General features: G+C 48.2%; 1 protein-coding gene across 5 annotated transcripts in view; it reads right to left on the reverse strand.

Annotated features, from left to right (window-relative positions):
* The window catches only part of LOC144109941 (inaD-like protein), a 472,911-nt gene that overhangs the window by 92,015 nt on the left and 365,461 nt on the right, over positions 1-15,435 (reverse strand). The window lies entirely within an intron of this gene.

Genomic DNA, 15,435 nt, shown 5'->3' on the forward strand with positions numbered 1-15,435 from the left:
CTGGCTGTTCTTTGATTTCTTTGATCCCGTCTCTTTCTGTGGTTGACTGACTGCCACTGCATGCCTATGGTTTCCTTGGCTTCTGTGATCCTGTCTCTTTCTGTGGTTGACTGACTGCCACTGCATGCTTCGGGTCTCTTTCGGTTTCGTTGGTGTCTTTGATCGTGTCTCTTTCCTTGGTTTCTGTGACAGTGGCTGTTCTTTGATTTCTTTGATCCCGTCTCTTTCTGTGGTTGACTGGCTGCCACTGCATGCCTATGGTTTCCTTGGCTTCTGTGATCCCGTCTCTTTCTGTGGTTGACTGGCTGCCACTGCATGCCTATGGTTTCCTTGGCTTCTGTGATCCCGTCTCTTTCTGTGGTTGACTGGCTGCCACTGCATGCCTATGGTTTCCTTGGCTTCTGTGATCCCGTCTCTTTCTGTGGTTGACTGGCTGCCACTGCATGCCTATGGTTTCCTTGGCTTCTGTGATCCCGTCTCTTTCTGTGGTTGACTGGCTGCCACTGCATGCCTATGGTTTCCTTGGCTTCTGTGATCCCGTCTCTTTCTGTGGTTGACTGACTGCCACTGCATGCCTATGGTTTCCTTGGCTTCTGTGATCCCGTCTCTTTCTGTGGTTGACTGGCTGCCACTGCATGCCTATGGTTTCCTTGGCTTCTGTGATCCCGTCTCTTTCTGTGGTTGACTGGCTGCCACTGCATGCCTATGGTTTCCTTGGCTTCTGTGATCCCGTCTCTTTCTGTGGTTGACTGGCTGCCACTGCATGCCTATGGTTTCCTTGGCTTCTGTGATCCCGTCTCTTTCTGTGGTTGACTGGCTGCCACTGCATGCCTATGGTTTCCTTGGCTTCTGTGATCCCGTCTCTTTCTGTGGTTGACTGACTGCCACTGCATGCCTATGGTTTCCTTGGCTTCTGTGATCCCGTCTCTTTCTGTGGTTGACTGACTGCCACTGCATGCCTATGGTTTCCTTGGCTTCTGTGATCCCGTCTCTTTCTGTGGTTGACTGACTGCCACTGCATGCCTATGGTTTCCTTGGCTTCTGTGATCCTGTCTCTTTCTGTGGTTGACTGACTGCCACTGCATGCTTCGGGTCTCTTTCGGTTTCCCTAGTTTCTGTGACACTGGCTGTTCTTTGCTCGTGTCTCTTTCTGTGGTTGACTGACTGCCACTGCATGCTTCGGGTCTCTTTCGGTTTCCCTAGTTTCTGTGACACTGGCTGTTCTTTGCTCGTGTCTCTTTCTGTGGTTGACTGACTGCCACTGCATGCTTCGGGTCTCTTGCGGTTTCGTTGGTTTCTTTCACACTGGCTGTTCTTTGCTCGTGTCTCTTTCTGTGGTTGACTGACTGCCACTGCATGCTTCGGGTCTCTTGCGGTTTCGTTGGTTTCTTTCACACTGGCTGTTCTTTGCTCGTGTCTCTTTCTGTGGTTGACTGACTGCCACTGCATGCTTCGGGTCTCTTTCGGTTTCGTTGGTTTCTTTGATCGTGTCTCTTTCCTTGGTTTCTGTGACACTGGCTGTTCTTTGATCCTGTCTCTTTCTGTGGTTGACTGACTGCCACTGCATGCTTCGGGTCTCTTTCGGTTTCCTTGGTTTCTTTGATCGTGTCTCTTTCCTTGGTTTCTGTGACACTGGCTGTTCTTTGCTCGTGTCTCTTTCTGTGGTTGACTGACTGCCACTGCATGCTTCGGGTCTCTTTCGGTTTCGTTGGTTTCTTTGATCGTGCCTCTTTCGTTGGTTGACTGCATGCCTATGGTTTCCTTGGCTTCTGTGATCCTGTCTCTTTTTGTGGTTGACTGACTGCCACTGCATGCTTCGGGTCTCTTTCGGTTTCGTTGGTTTCTGTGACACTGGCTGTTGTTTGCTCGTGTCTCTTTCTGTGGTTGACTGACTGCCACTGCATGCTTCGGGTCTCTTTCGGTTTCGTTGGTTTCTTTGATCGTGTCTCTTTCCTTGGTTTCTGTGACACTGGCTGGTCTTTGATCCTGTCTCTTTCTGTGGTTGACTGACTGCCACTGCATGCTTCGGGTCTCTTTCGGTTTCGTTGGTTTCTGTGACACTGGCTGTTGTTTGCTCGTGTCTCTTTCTGTGGTTGACTGACTGCCACTGCATGCTTCGGGTCTCTTTCCTTGGTTTCTGTGACACTGGCTGTTCTTTGCTCGTGTCTCTTTCTGTGGTTGACTGACTGCCACTGCATGCTTCGGGTCTCTTTCGGTTTCGTTGGTTTCTTTGATCGTGCCTCTTTCGTTGGTTGACTGCATGCCTATGGTTTCCTTGGCTTCTGTGATCCTGTCTCTTTTTGTGGTTGACTGACTGCCACTGCATGCTTCGGGTCTCTTTCGGTTTCCTTGGTTTCTGTGACACTGGCTGTTCTTTGCTCGTGTCTCTTTCTGTGGCTGACTGACTGCCACTGCATGCTTCGGGTCTCTTTCGGTTACGTTGGTTTCTTTGATCGTGTCGGTTTCCTTGGTTTCTGTGACACTGGCTGTTCTTTGCTCGTGTCTCTTTCTGTGGCTGACTGACTGCCACTGCATGCTTCGGGTCTCTTTCGGTTTCGTTGGTTTCTTTGATCGTGTCGCTTTCCTTGGTCTCTGTGACACTGGCAGTTCTTTGCTCGTGTCTCTTTCTGTGGCTGACTGACTGCCACTGCATGCTTCGGGTCTCTTTCGGTTTCGTTGGTTTCTTTGATCGTGTCGCTTTCCTTGGTCTCTGTGACACTGGCAGTTCTTTGCTCGTGTCTCTTTCTGTGGCTGACTGACTGCCACTGCATGCTTCGGGTCTCTTTCGGTTTCGTTGGTTTCTTTGATCGTGTCGCTTTCCTTGGTCTCTGTGACACTGGCTGTTCTTTGCTCGTGTCTCTTTCTGTGGCTGACTGACTGCCACTGCATGCTTCGGGTCTCTTTCGGTTTCGTTGGTTTCTTTGATCGTGTCGCTTTCCTTGGTCTCTGTGACACTGGCAGTTCTTTGCTCGTGTCTCTTTCTGTGGCTGACTGACTGCCACTGCATGCTTCGGGTCTCTTTCGGTTTCGTTGGTTTCTTTGATCGTGTCGCTTTCCTTGGTCTCTGTGACACTGGCAGTTCTTTGCTCGTGTCTCTTTCTGTGGCTGACTGACTGCCACTGCATGCTTCGGGTCTCTTTCGGTTTCGTTGGTTTCTTTGATCGTGTCGCTTTCCTTGGTCTCTGTGACACTGGCAGTTCTTTGCTCGTGTCTCTTTCTGTGGCTGACTGACTGCCACTGCATGCTTCGGGTCTCTTTCGGTTTCGTTGGTTTCTTTGATCGTGTCGCTTTCCTTGGTTTCTGTGACACTGGCTGTTGTTTGATTCCGTCTCTTTCTGTGGTTGACTGACTGCCACTGCATGCTTCGGTCTCTTTCGGTTTCGTTGGTTGACTGCATGCCTATGGTTTCCTTGGCTTCTGTGGTTGACTGACTGCCACTGCATGCTTCGGGTCTCTTTCGGTTTCGTTGGTTGACTGCATGCCTATGGTTTCCTTGGCTTCTGTGGTTGACTGACTGCCACTGCATGCTTCGGGTCTCTTTCGGTTTCGTTGGTTGACTGCATGCCTATGGTTTCCTTGGCTTCTGTGGTTGACTGACTGCCACTGCATGCTTCGGGTCTCTTTCGGTTTCGTTGGTTTCTTTGACACTGGCTGTTCTTTGATCGTGCCTCTTTCCTTGGTTGACTGCATGCCTATGGTTTCGTTGGTTTCTTTGACACTGGCTGTTCTTTGATCGTGCCTCTTTCCTTGGTTGACTGCATGCCTATGGTTTCCTTGGCTTCTGTGATCCTGTCTCTTTTTGTGGTTGACTGTCTGCCACTGCATGCTTCGGGTCTCTTTCCTTGGTTTCTTTGACACTGGCTGTTCTTTGATCGTGCCTCTTTCCTTGGTTGACTGCATGCCTATGGTTTCGTTGGTTTCTTTGATCGTGCCTCTTTCCTTGGTTGACTGCATGCCTATGGTTTCCTTGGCTTCTGTGATCCTGTCTCTTTTTGTGGTTGACTGACTGCCACTGCATGCTTCGGGTCTCTTTCGGTTTCGTTGGTTTCTTTGATCGTGTCTCTTTCGTTGGTTGACTGCATGCCTATGGTTTCCTTGGCTTCTGTGATCCTGTCTCTTTTTGTGGTTGACTGACTGCCACTGCATGCTTCGGGTCTCTTTCGGTTTCGTTGGTTGACTGCATGCCTATGGTTTCCTTGGCTTCTGTGATCCTGTCTCTTTTTGTGGTTGACTGACTGCCACTGCATGCTTCGGGTCTCTTTCGGTTTCGTTGGTTGACTGCATGCCTATGGTTTCCTTGGCTTCTGTGATCCTGTCTCTTTTTGTGGTTGACTGACTGCCACTGCATGCTTCGGGTTTCGTTGGTTTCTTTGATCGTGTCTCTTTCGTTGGTTGACTGCATGCCTATGGTTTCCTTGGCTTCTGTGATCCTGTCTCTTTTTGTGGTTGACTGACTGCCACTGCATGCTTCGGATCTCTTTCGGTTTCGTTGGTTGACTGCATGCCTATGGTTTCCTTGGCTTCTGTGATCCTGTCTCTTTTTGTGGTTGACTGACTGCCACTGCATGCTTCGGGTCTCTTTCGGTTTCGTTGGTTTCTTTGATCGTGTCTCTTTCGTTGGTTGACTGCATGCCTATGGTTTCCTTGGCTTCTGTGATCCTGTCTCTTTTTGTGGTTGACTGACTGCCACTGCATGCTTCGGGTCTCTTTCGGTTTCGTTGGTTTCTTTGATCGCGTCTCTTTCCTTCGTTTCTTTGACACTGGCTGTTCTTTGATCGTGTCTCCTTCTGTGGTTGACTGCATGCCTATGGTTTGCTTGGCTTCTGTGATCCTGTCTCTTTCTGCGGTTGACTGACTGCCACTGCATGCTTCGGGTCTCTTTCGGTTTATTTAGTTTCTTTGGTTTCTTTGATCGTGTCTCTTTCCTTGGTTTCTGTGACACTGGCTGTTCTTTGATAGTGTCTCTTTCTGCTGTTGACTGACTGCCACTGCATGCCTATGGTTTGCTTGGCCTCTGTGATCGTGTGTCTTTCTGCGGTTTACTGTCGCCGACTGACTGCCGCTTTATGCTTCGGGTCTCTGTCTGTGGTTGACTGCCTGGTTCGGTTTGCTTGGCCTCTGTGATCGTGTGTCTTTCTGCGGTTTACTGTCGCCGACTGACTGCCGCTTTATGCTTCGGGTCTCTGTCTGTGGTTGACTGCCTGGTTCGGTTTGCTTGGCTTCTGTCATCGTGTCTCATTCTTTGGTTGGCTGTCGCCGACTACTATATGCTTCGTTTCTTTCATCGTGTCTCTCATCGGTTCAGTTCGAACTTCGCCATTGATATATGGTCTTCTGGCTCTTCCGTGCTGTTCTGATTACAGGCACGCCGCTTGCGCTTCAGGCATACAGCAACAGCACCAATTACGTATACATCACGCGAGACACGTGCTCTTCCACAATGTAGCTCCACCTCGCTGCACAGACACCCGACTTTGTGCGAAGGTATGACTGGCCGCTATACTCCCTCCTTTTCACTTCCATCTGCGCGATGCTTCATCTGTACCGGCTGCCAGTGGCTGCTCCAATCCATTCTCGCAGATCGCGCTGCAAGCTTACATTTCTATACCACGAGCCCACTCCGGAATCTGTTCACTGCCGGCAATTTCTGTGCGTATCGTGCGATTGCGCCGCCAGCACTAAACGAGCGGTATCACCATAAGCGCGTTATGCTCGCAGTTATCGCTGCCGAACTTCGTATCTCGCCGTCGTATCGTCATGGCGCAACTGCGTAGGTTACAGACGGTGCTGCAGTGCGCATGCTCTGTTTCGGGCTACCGTGCTCCTCTCGTACCAGCACACGCTGCAAGCACGACGAAGCCGTGCCACTCCGTGGCGTAACGGGTAACGTGTCCCGCTCGCAGTTGCGAGGGCGCGTGATCGAATCCTAGGATTCCTGGTCACAAGCGTCCGGCATGGTGCACCATGCATGGCTGGCCCAAGCCGCGGAGTGTGGGGACAAGGGGGGTACTGTGCTTTTCGCACAGCACCTTTCTCGCTGTCCCCCGGGTATCCAAAGGGCGGATGCCCGTTGTTCCAGTCGGTGTTCCCGTTCGGGGGAGCGTTCTTTTTTTTTCTTGGTTTCGGAATGTGGAATTCACGGGAGCGGCGCGCGCCCTGCTGCAGGTGCCGTGGTAGGCCGCAGCACGCACATATCGGGGAGACATCCGGAAGACTCTACGTGGGCTCTTTTTTTTTACTGGACATATACACATCCCACTCTGAAGTGGGATGTATATATGTCCAGCAAAAAAAAAAGCCCAAGTAGAGTCCTCCGGATGCCTGGTCGATGCGTGCTTGCTGCGGTCTTCCACAGCACTTGCAGCCGCGTGCGGATGGATATAAACATATAAAAGCGCAGGACCCATTCTCTGTTTTTTGTTGTTCTCGAAATCCGGAATTCTTGGGAGGAGTGCGCACGCTGCTGCAGGTGCCATGTAAGTCCGCAGCAGGCACCCGAAAGACGCTACGTGGGCTTTTTTTTTTGCTCGATATTTTTGTAATGAAGCGGGATTTACATCCCGATGTCCAGCAAAAAAAAAGGGAAAGGCCACGTTGTGTCCTCCGGATGCCTGGTCAATGTGTGCTTGCGGCGGGCTATTACGACCCTGCAGCAGCGTGCGGATTGATATATCAATATATATATATATATATATATATATATATTGATATAAATATTTTCAGTACCGTTTGGTGCGCGGAGAGCAAGGCACCTTGTTGGCCCACAGCACCAAGGGTAACCGTATTTCCGCAATTATAAAAACTGATAAGCATCTCACGGTGGTCTACACGCCTCTCAATAACTAGGCTGCCTACCAGTAATAGGTAATGAATATTTGTTAACAAACCTGCTAGTCAGCCCGTCTTTTCTGTATTATGACGTACTACACAGCTGACAATGCTATTCCGAAAAAAACTGTTGTTATAGCTGACGAACCGTATTCTTAGAAGTTGTGTAATATCTTCGGTGAAACATCCTGTATAAAGCTCCAAGTAAGGAGCCACACACAACCCTAATGGCCACTATCTGACGCTAGTGGGCTACCCTTCTAAGAGGTTTTCCGCGTACAGTCGTCCACACACCTGTTGAGACCACTTTCGTCGTTTACCCAGGGCCCAGGACTGCAACTTCACCTTCCTACACCTCGTAAGCAGTTATCAACCACACTTTTTGCCCTCCATCAGCAAACAATTCTTTATCCGCGGAAAGAACCCGAGATCTCAAAGATGACCCTACTGCTGGGAACGTTTCCGAGGGGTCGTCTGTCTACGAACAAATCGCTCGAAATGGCATGCTGTAACACCAGCTACCAACTTCAGTTGTTGAGGACAAAACAAACAGCTGACTAATGAACCTCTGGCTTTACAGCTGACAAACTAGGTGTCGCAGTCATTCCTAAAAAAACACATTTTTTTTTACATTGTCATATACCGAACAGTTTCGAAATACCTTTCATCACATACCGGCCTGTGCACGTCCGCAGTAGTCAATGCAAAATCTACGTTCATATTTTTCCACTACAATTATGAAGTTCATCCTGCCTTCGATGTAGAGTTGCTCAGGCTAAGCAACCCTCGAACTATAAGTTAGGCCTCTCTTACTTTTCATAACATTCACCCTTCACCGAAAGCCCAGTTGTGCCGTCATTGAAAATTCAATTCGGAGCTGGCACACTGACATGATTATTGGGGATAGTTGCTGTAGCATTTTCGAAATTGAAACGCTAACTTTGACAGAACAAACAGAATGAGCACCTGGACGCAGTTGTTTTCTTTTTCAAGCGGGGAAACCTTGTATCATGGTTTTGTGAACTACTAATTTCATACAAAAAATACAGGATAATCTTCGATGGTCCTAGGCTTAAATGAGAGTTATTTCCACTAGCCATGTTTGGACAGCTGGTTGAGGAACTCGCAAACCAATCTCTCGTCAGGAGGGGGGTGGGTTTGGGTTGGGGGCATTCCCCCATGTTGAGCAGAATGGGAGGGTCAAGGTGGGGAGGTAGCGACGAAGGACACAGGAGGAGATTTCACTATTTTGTTTTGTATGTACCTGCTAAAAATGTTTTCGCATACTCTGCTGTTTGACGTCTCACATTGTGAGCGCTGTCTCTAAGCTCTGTCCTTCAAGCCCAAGGAAGCTTTGGGCCTATTATGTATTAGTGATGATGAAAATGAGCTAACCAAAGAAACTCAAGCTTCAGTGCCTCACAATGAATTCCAATCTTCCCATTGCTCACATACCTCAATGTGAACCCACTCTGTGGAGGGTTCACGAAGTATGCAAGACGAGGGAGCAAGACCTCTCGCAGAGCTCATCCAGGACACGGCCACATAATAAACGGTCGATGTGTATCTTTCGTCGTCTTATTTCATAAAAACGTGCACACCAACGTATATATTTATTTCGTTCCTTTTGTACTTATTAATACGGTTAACACGATCTGCATTCTTGTCTTCTCAGCATTCGTAAGTCAGCAACTGCCTGACAGAAAGATCACGGCAAGGCCATTCAAGAGCGCACTGCAGCGCGCAGGTGCACCCCTCTTCGAAAGACTTCGGGTCATATAGAGTTCTGTTTGCCGCATAACACCTAAGCTCTGAAAATCGCCACAGTGAAGAGAATTCCGTCATCACTTTTCAGAACATTTTGTTCGTTAGAGGTGCTGTAACGCCTCGACAACAGGAATCGCAAGCAAACCACGTGCCGTGAAGACCTATACAAAGGCTGTGTGTACCCAATCCAGCAATACACTTTTGATCTTTTGCCGAATCGTCATGCATTGCAGTAAAACGCGCCACCTGCAAACTTCACGCGATTGCTACAGCGCGTCGGTTGGACGGACGACAGCCACGCACAGAGTTGGCCGCTGGGTAGGAGAGATGGTTGAGGACCATGCTAATTGCAGTGTTCGCAGCGGCGGACGATAGAGCGTACGCTGTTCGATGTGTCCTCTATTTTCTACGAACGATTCCAGCGGAACGCGCGCGCTCGGGACCTGACCGTTCCACTGCCTTTCCGCCTGCGGGCATCCCGCGCGCGGCTATCCCTCCCTGGAAGTTTACTTAAAACAACAGCACGATGTGGCGAGCGAAGCTCCTACTACTGGCAAGTCTTCATATCGGTGCCAAGGCTGCCGATTGAACAAAATCATGATTTCCAGCGTGCTGCGCTGGGAGATCTGGGTGCAATATTTTGTGTTTGAGAAGGATAAATAGAAGATGTACAGCACGAAGCTCCGCCATAGAAGGTTAAGCCACCAGTGTGCCAGGTGCTTCAGAACTTTCCAAGTTTGAACCCCGAACAGCGCCAGTGCCAAGAAGCCCAAGAGCAAGACGGACCGCAGTGAGGCCTACGGACAATACATTCACCGTGTGGGTGGGGAGGGGTGTCGCATTTGGCCAACATGCTTTTCAAAGAGATGTACACATGGCGACATTCTCCATGTTATCAGCTAACGGCGCAGTTTTCCGAGTGCGCGAACTTGAATAGAGTCATTCACCTGAGTCGGTGACAGCTGGTTGCTCGCTTCCGTGGTACTGTTACTGAGCATCACTTATAGCTCTGCAAATGTTTTTAATGCCAGCTAGACACAGCTTACCTAGTCTATGTAGGGCCTCTCCTATCATCCTTTCTGGATGGGAGGAGGCTTTAAATCACAGTGTTTTTTTTCTCTTCATGATTCGTTATTTCCGAGTGCTGACTTTATGGACACTTTCGCTTGGGAACCAAAGTGTACAGATTAACGACTGTATCTGGAACAAAGAAAAACAACTCGACTCTTAAAAGCGTTGATTGTAAGGGCAAAAGATGAAGGTGGGCGAATAAGTGAGGGTGAGGGCGACGCAGGGACCTAAAGTTGTAAAAAATGTCGGTGAGTCTGAGAGAGAGCCAATAATGTAACGGCGCGGTGAGGAAGGGAGGAAAAAAATCAGGGCATTTGACCGCCCCTGGTTAGCCCATCGACTGCGCCGGACAGGCAGTGGTCTGCGTTCCATCCCCAGACCAGCATGTCTTCTTCTACGACTACGAAGCGTCAGTGAAAGCTCTGTAGCTTTCCTTTGTAGCCGTATGGCTGCACTAAATTATGCGGATACTAATGACTAATTACTTCGTTTATTGATCTGAATTTAATTGATTACAAAACCTAATGGTAAAGAGTGAAATCTATCAGATATGAATGCTTCTGTGTTTAAGGAACGCTGCAGCCGGATTTCTCGCAGATGTTCTTTCATATTGTTCTTTTCTCTAAAAACCAATGCAAAGCGAAAGCTCCACGCATAAGAATGTACGACAACTTCCGGTGCTCCCTTCAGGCCTAGCTTGCAATGCCTTCTTTTCTTCACAGCCCAGGCGAAACATGACAGGACTTGTCCCAAAATACGACAAAATTTTCTATCTTCCTGTTGTTTCGATATACCTTTCTGCACTACTGAGAAGTCTTCCATACCGACAGAACTGGCTCTGTCGGGACAGTCGACTGCCCAATACTGCAAACAATCTTGTTGCGATTACAAAATATTGTTATGGTATCCCAAATTACTACAGAAAATTTAGTTGCAAACAATGAAGCTTTCTGTTGTTTCTCGATAGAAAGGAAAAGCTGTCATGTCAAATACTGGTGGATTAGTAGGATGAACTTTTCTCAATACTAAACATAAAAGCCTTTCCGCGAGGGCTCCGCAGTCCAAGAGCTCTCTGGACTTCCCATCCAGCCTAGCTCTGTGAATCAGCTTGCGCTGTTCACCTGCTCATGGGGCCAGAAGGACGGTATTCCGGGAGGTTGGAGGGTGGGGGTGAATAGGCGGTACACAGATGGCATTTGTGCGTGGCCAGATGTAATGATAGAGCGTGGGGGGCTGGCTCCACAGGAAGTACACTATGAAGGGAAGTAGGTGGCGTGGAACAAGTTAGCCAACTGAGGAGATGGGAGTGACTTTCTTTGTAGTGGTCGCCAGTGTGGAATGGGGAGGAGGGTATATCATGCGGCTGCGACTGTAGTGTTGTATCACAGAGTGGTAGGCAAGAGGCTCGTTTCAGGTGTGATTGTATGTTTGTGGCTTGGGGGAATCACCTACCGGCAGCAAATTTTCTTGGGAAAACCTATGAACAAGCTCATTTCCTGGGATGCACTGATGCACAGGACCTCATGTAATGATGATTTTTTGCTGTCGTGCTGGTAGCGCAGATTACATGTGGGCTGAAGATGAAGGAACGGGTCCTTTACTAAACAGTATGTGCAGACAGATGGTCGTGTGGCCGGTGAGCAAGGCGTAGATGTGTGCTATAGACAAACATAAGGCCAGGAACTCAGTCTTTCTGGTGTTCGTCGTACCGAGGGCTGCTGCTCCTCGGGTGGTGCCTCTGTCCAGGAAAGAGGCTGGGTGGATGCCTAGGAACTGTGGGTGCGGTGTTGCCTTGCTATATAGGATGTCTTTCTTTGCGTTGTATAGTTCTCTAAGGTTGAATGCGCGAGCTTTCCTGCCACTATGTGGTTGTCTGAGTGCATGTTACGAGGGAGTAGTTCCAGCTCCAGGTTGCTTTGTACGTGAAGAACGAGGGTTGTTAGCTTGTGCGCGGTGGTACGATGAGTGGTTTTAGCCCTGTGTTCTTAGTAAGCGGAGCCAATTTAGCGTTTGCCTGAGTATGCGTTGCTGACTGGATAGGTGGGCTTCAATTATTTTCTCTAAGTCGTTATGCTGTTATCCCAGATGTAGCAGTTCGGTGGTTCTATCGTTTCGAGGTGTGTGGCACTGCCTTGACAGCTGTTCGGTGTACTGTAAGTACACCGAACAGCTATTAGTATTAGTGAGATTGTGATATCATAGGCAATATGCTAGCCGACTGGTGATTACAGCTTCAGTGATGTACAATTTGTAGTTTTCCTTGAGTCCGCATTCTCTTTGGATACGCTTCTGATGAGCTGTGTTATATGGTTTATTTCGAGTCTGCAGGAGCAGTTTGGTGTGTGTCACCTTTGTGTCCTGCGGTATGTGTAGGCCAAGTAATCGGAGTTTTTTTGCTGTTGTTGTCAAGGCTTATTTTAATGACAGATGTGTGAATGGGCGGTTGAATGATATGTAGTTGGGATTTAGTTGGCGCGCAGCTAAGAGTAATACATTGTGTGTTTTGTATGGTGTTAGCACTGTTGGTTGCTGTTTGTAAGGTGGCCTATACAGGACCTGGTGCGTCAGTGGTGGACCATAGTGCGATATCATCAGAAAATATTCCGTGGTGGAGATGCTGGATCTTTGCAAACAGTTCAGCCAGCGGAGTGATGGCGAAGTTAAATAGCAGTGGTAATAAAACTGATCATTATGGAATGCCGCAGTTGGGTAGATGAAAGGTGGGTGATGTGTTTCCAGCGTCAGAGACGCCGTCCGCCGGGTAAGGAATGCTTGTACATATTTTCATCTACGCCTGCTGCAGTTTATTTCTTGACTATAGTGTGAATAAAATGAGATTTTGGCTGACGTTGCCGCAGCCATTCGGTATGTCTAGAGCTAGCATTCGTTGGGTCGCATGTTTGTATGTCTGACTGTTGAGCAAAGTTGCTTTAAGCTGGCGAAGTATATCGTGTGTCGAAAGGTGAGGCCGGAAGCCGAACTGAGTGTGTGCAAAAAATTTGCTTCTTTCCAGATGTGTTTGTAGCTTTTGTAGCACGATATGCTCGAAAAATTTACCTACGCAGCTAGTTAGAAATAGAGGTCGGAAGTCGCCTATAGAGTGATACTTTGGAGTGCAACGGCTTTTCCTTTTCAAGGGACCCTCTTCCAGACAATGGCGTCGACCTGTTCTCACGACCCTGCTAGTATGAGAAAGCAGGGAGTGCTAGATGAAAGTGGATAATACCTTCCCTCCATAATCATCGTCATCATTAGCCTGAATACGTTCACAGCAGGGCAGATGCCTGTCTCATGTCTCTCCTAGTAACCCAGTCCTTTGCCAGCTGCGCCCACTCTATGCCTGCACACTTCTTAATCTCATCCGCCCACCTAACCTTCAGCCGCCCCGTGCTACTCTTACCCTCTTTTGGAATCCTCTCCGTTAGGTTTAAGGAACAGCGCTTATTATTGTCTTCGCAAAACATGCACTGGCCAAGCCCATTTCTTCCTCTTGATTTGTACTAGGATGTCATTAACCCGCGTTTGTTCCCTCACCCACTCTGGCCGCTTCCGGCCTCTTAACGTTGCACCTATCCTTTTTCTTTCCATAGCTGACTGCGTTGTCGTTAAGTTAAGCTGAACCCTTTCCGTTAGCCTCTACATTTCTGCCCTGTAGGTGAGTACCGGCAAGATACAGCTGTTGCATGCTTTTCTCTTGAGGGATATTCGTAAGCTGCCATTCATGATCTGAGAGAACCTGCCTTATGCGCTGCACCCCATTCTCATTCTAGTTAATTCCTTCTCATGATCCGGATCAGTGGTTCCTAACTGCCTTAAGTAGACGTTTTCGTTTACTACTTCCAGCAGCTCCCTACCAATTGTGAACTGCTGTTTCCTTGCTAGACTGTTGAACATTACTTTGGCTTTCTGCATGTTAATTTTTAGACCTACCGTTCTGCTCTGCTTGTCTAACTCATTGCCCATGATTTGCAGTTCACCTCCTGAGTGACTTAACAAGGCAATGTCAGCAGCGAATTGCAGCTTATTAAGGTATTCTCCATATCCTCAGCTCTTCCCAATTCAGGCCTCGGAATACCTCTTATAAACAGGCGGTGAATATCAGTGGTGAGAACGTGTTTTTCTTGCCTGGCACTTTTCCGTTTTGGAATCTTATTGCTGACTTTATGGAGGACTACGACCGCTCGGCAATTGGTATAAAAATCTTGCAGTATTTTGACATAAGGCTCTTCTGCAGCCTCATTCCGCAATGGAGGTTACCACTGAGTTAAATGCTTTCTCCTAAACAATGAAGGATAGATATAGTGGTTGGTTCTATTTTGAACACTCCTCTATCACCTGACTGATAGCTCGAATATGATATCATGTAGAACATTCTTCACGAAAGCCTGCCTGACCATTTTCTTGATTAAAGTCTAAGGTTTTCCTGAGTATATTAGTGATTACCTTAGTAAATACCTTGTAGGCAACGTACAGTAAGAGGACCGTCTATATTTTTTCATGTCTTCGGCGTCTCCTTTCCTATGGATTAAGATGATGTTAGCGTTCTTCGAAGCTTGCGGTACACTCGAGGCCTTAGGGCATCGCGTATACAGGGTGGCCAGTTTTCTAGCACAATTTACTCTCCGTCCTTCAACAGATCTGCTGTTACTTGACATTCATCAGCTGCTTTTCCCCTTTGCATTACTTCCAATGCTTTCTTTACTTCCTATTTCGTTACTGATGGGATGAGGAATTGCTCTACGCTAATGTCTCTCTCATTTACATTCTGATTGCATGGGCTACTGTATAGATTTGTGTAGCACTATTCAGCGACTTTAACTATTTTATCTATAATGCTAATGACATTGCGTTCCTTGTCTCTCCCATCCTTGACAGGGGATTACCCCTCTTTCCATTGTGGAGCCACTCCCTGCTTTCTCACGCTAGCAGGATCATGAGAATAGGCCGTCGCTATTGGCAGGAAGGGGGTCCTTGGACAAGGAAAGTTTGATGTTAGGAACTGATGTTATCGTTTTTCCGCCGTTGTGGTATGGTGCCTGCCTTCAAGTGTTTGTTGTAGTACCAGTACAGGGCCTGGAGCTCTAGCCGTGGAGTCTAGCTCAACTCATGCCAAAATTGAACATGGCAGTAGAAACAAGGCCACCCAATCGCCCCAAAACATCAGGCTTTCTCTTTCATACAATAAAACTGCCGCGGTTTCAAGCACCATAAAAAAAGAGCTAACTTGAAGTCATATATCGACACTTTTGACCACCCGTCAGCATTAGTCGCACTACAGGAGCCTAGGGCTGCGGGGAGGCTGTCGGGTTTAAACACTTTCAAACGGGACTTCTCTACCTACCTTCTTGTCCACAAAGGCTTTACCGCCAAGGAGGTCTATCTGGAACTTCTATCCTATTCGTACGTGATGTTGACAGTCCTCCCCCTGCGTCGCATTGACCCACCCGTACATATCTTAAATATATACTGGCCCCTTAAACTTAAGGACATTACGTTCTCGGACATCTTTAGAAAGGCGCTAAAGATAGTACGTCGCGACCCCTTTCTGATTACTGGTGATTTCAAAGCCTGCAGTCGGTTATGAGGCTATCCAAAAAAGAGTCGCGTGGCAGAAAGCTTGCATAACTAATCTGCAAGCTGGGCATTACTCTGCATCCTGACTCCGTTCATCCAACACGTGTGGGTAAATCCGTAGCTCAGAACACCTGCCCCGATCTTACCCTCACCCGCAACATAAGACAAGCAGACTGGATCAACACCGAGAATACT

This window comes from Amblyomma americanum, chromosome 11, assembly GCF_052857255.1.
Source record: "Amblyomma americanum isolate KBUSLIRL-KWMA chromosome 11, ASM5285725v1, whole genome shotgun sequence".
Taxonomy (NCBI): domain Eukaryota; kingdom Metazoa; phylum Arthropoda; class Arachnida; order Ixodida; family Ixodidae; genus Amblyomma; species Amblyomma americanum.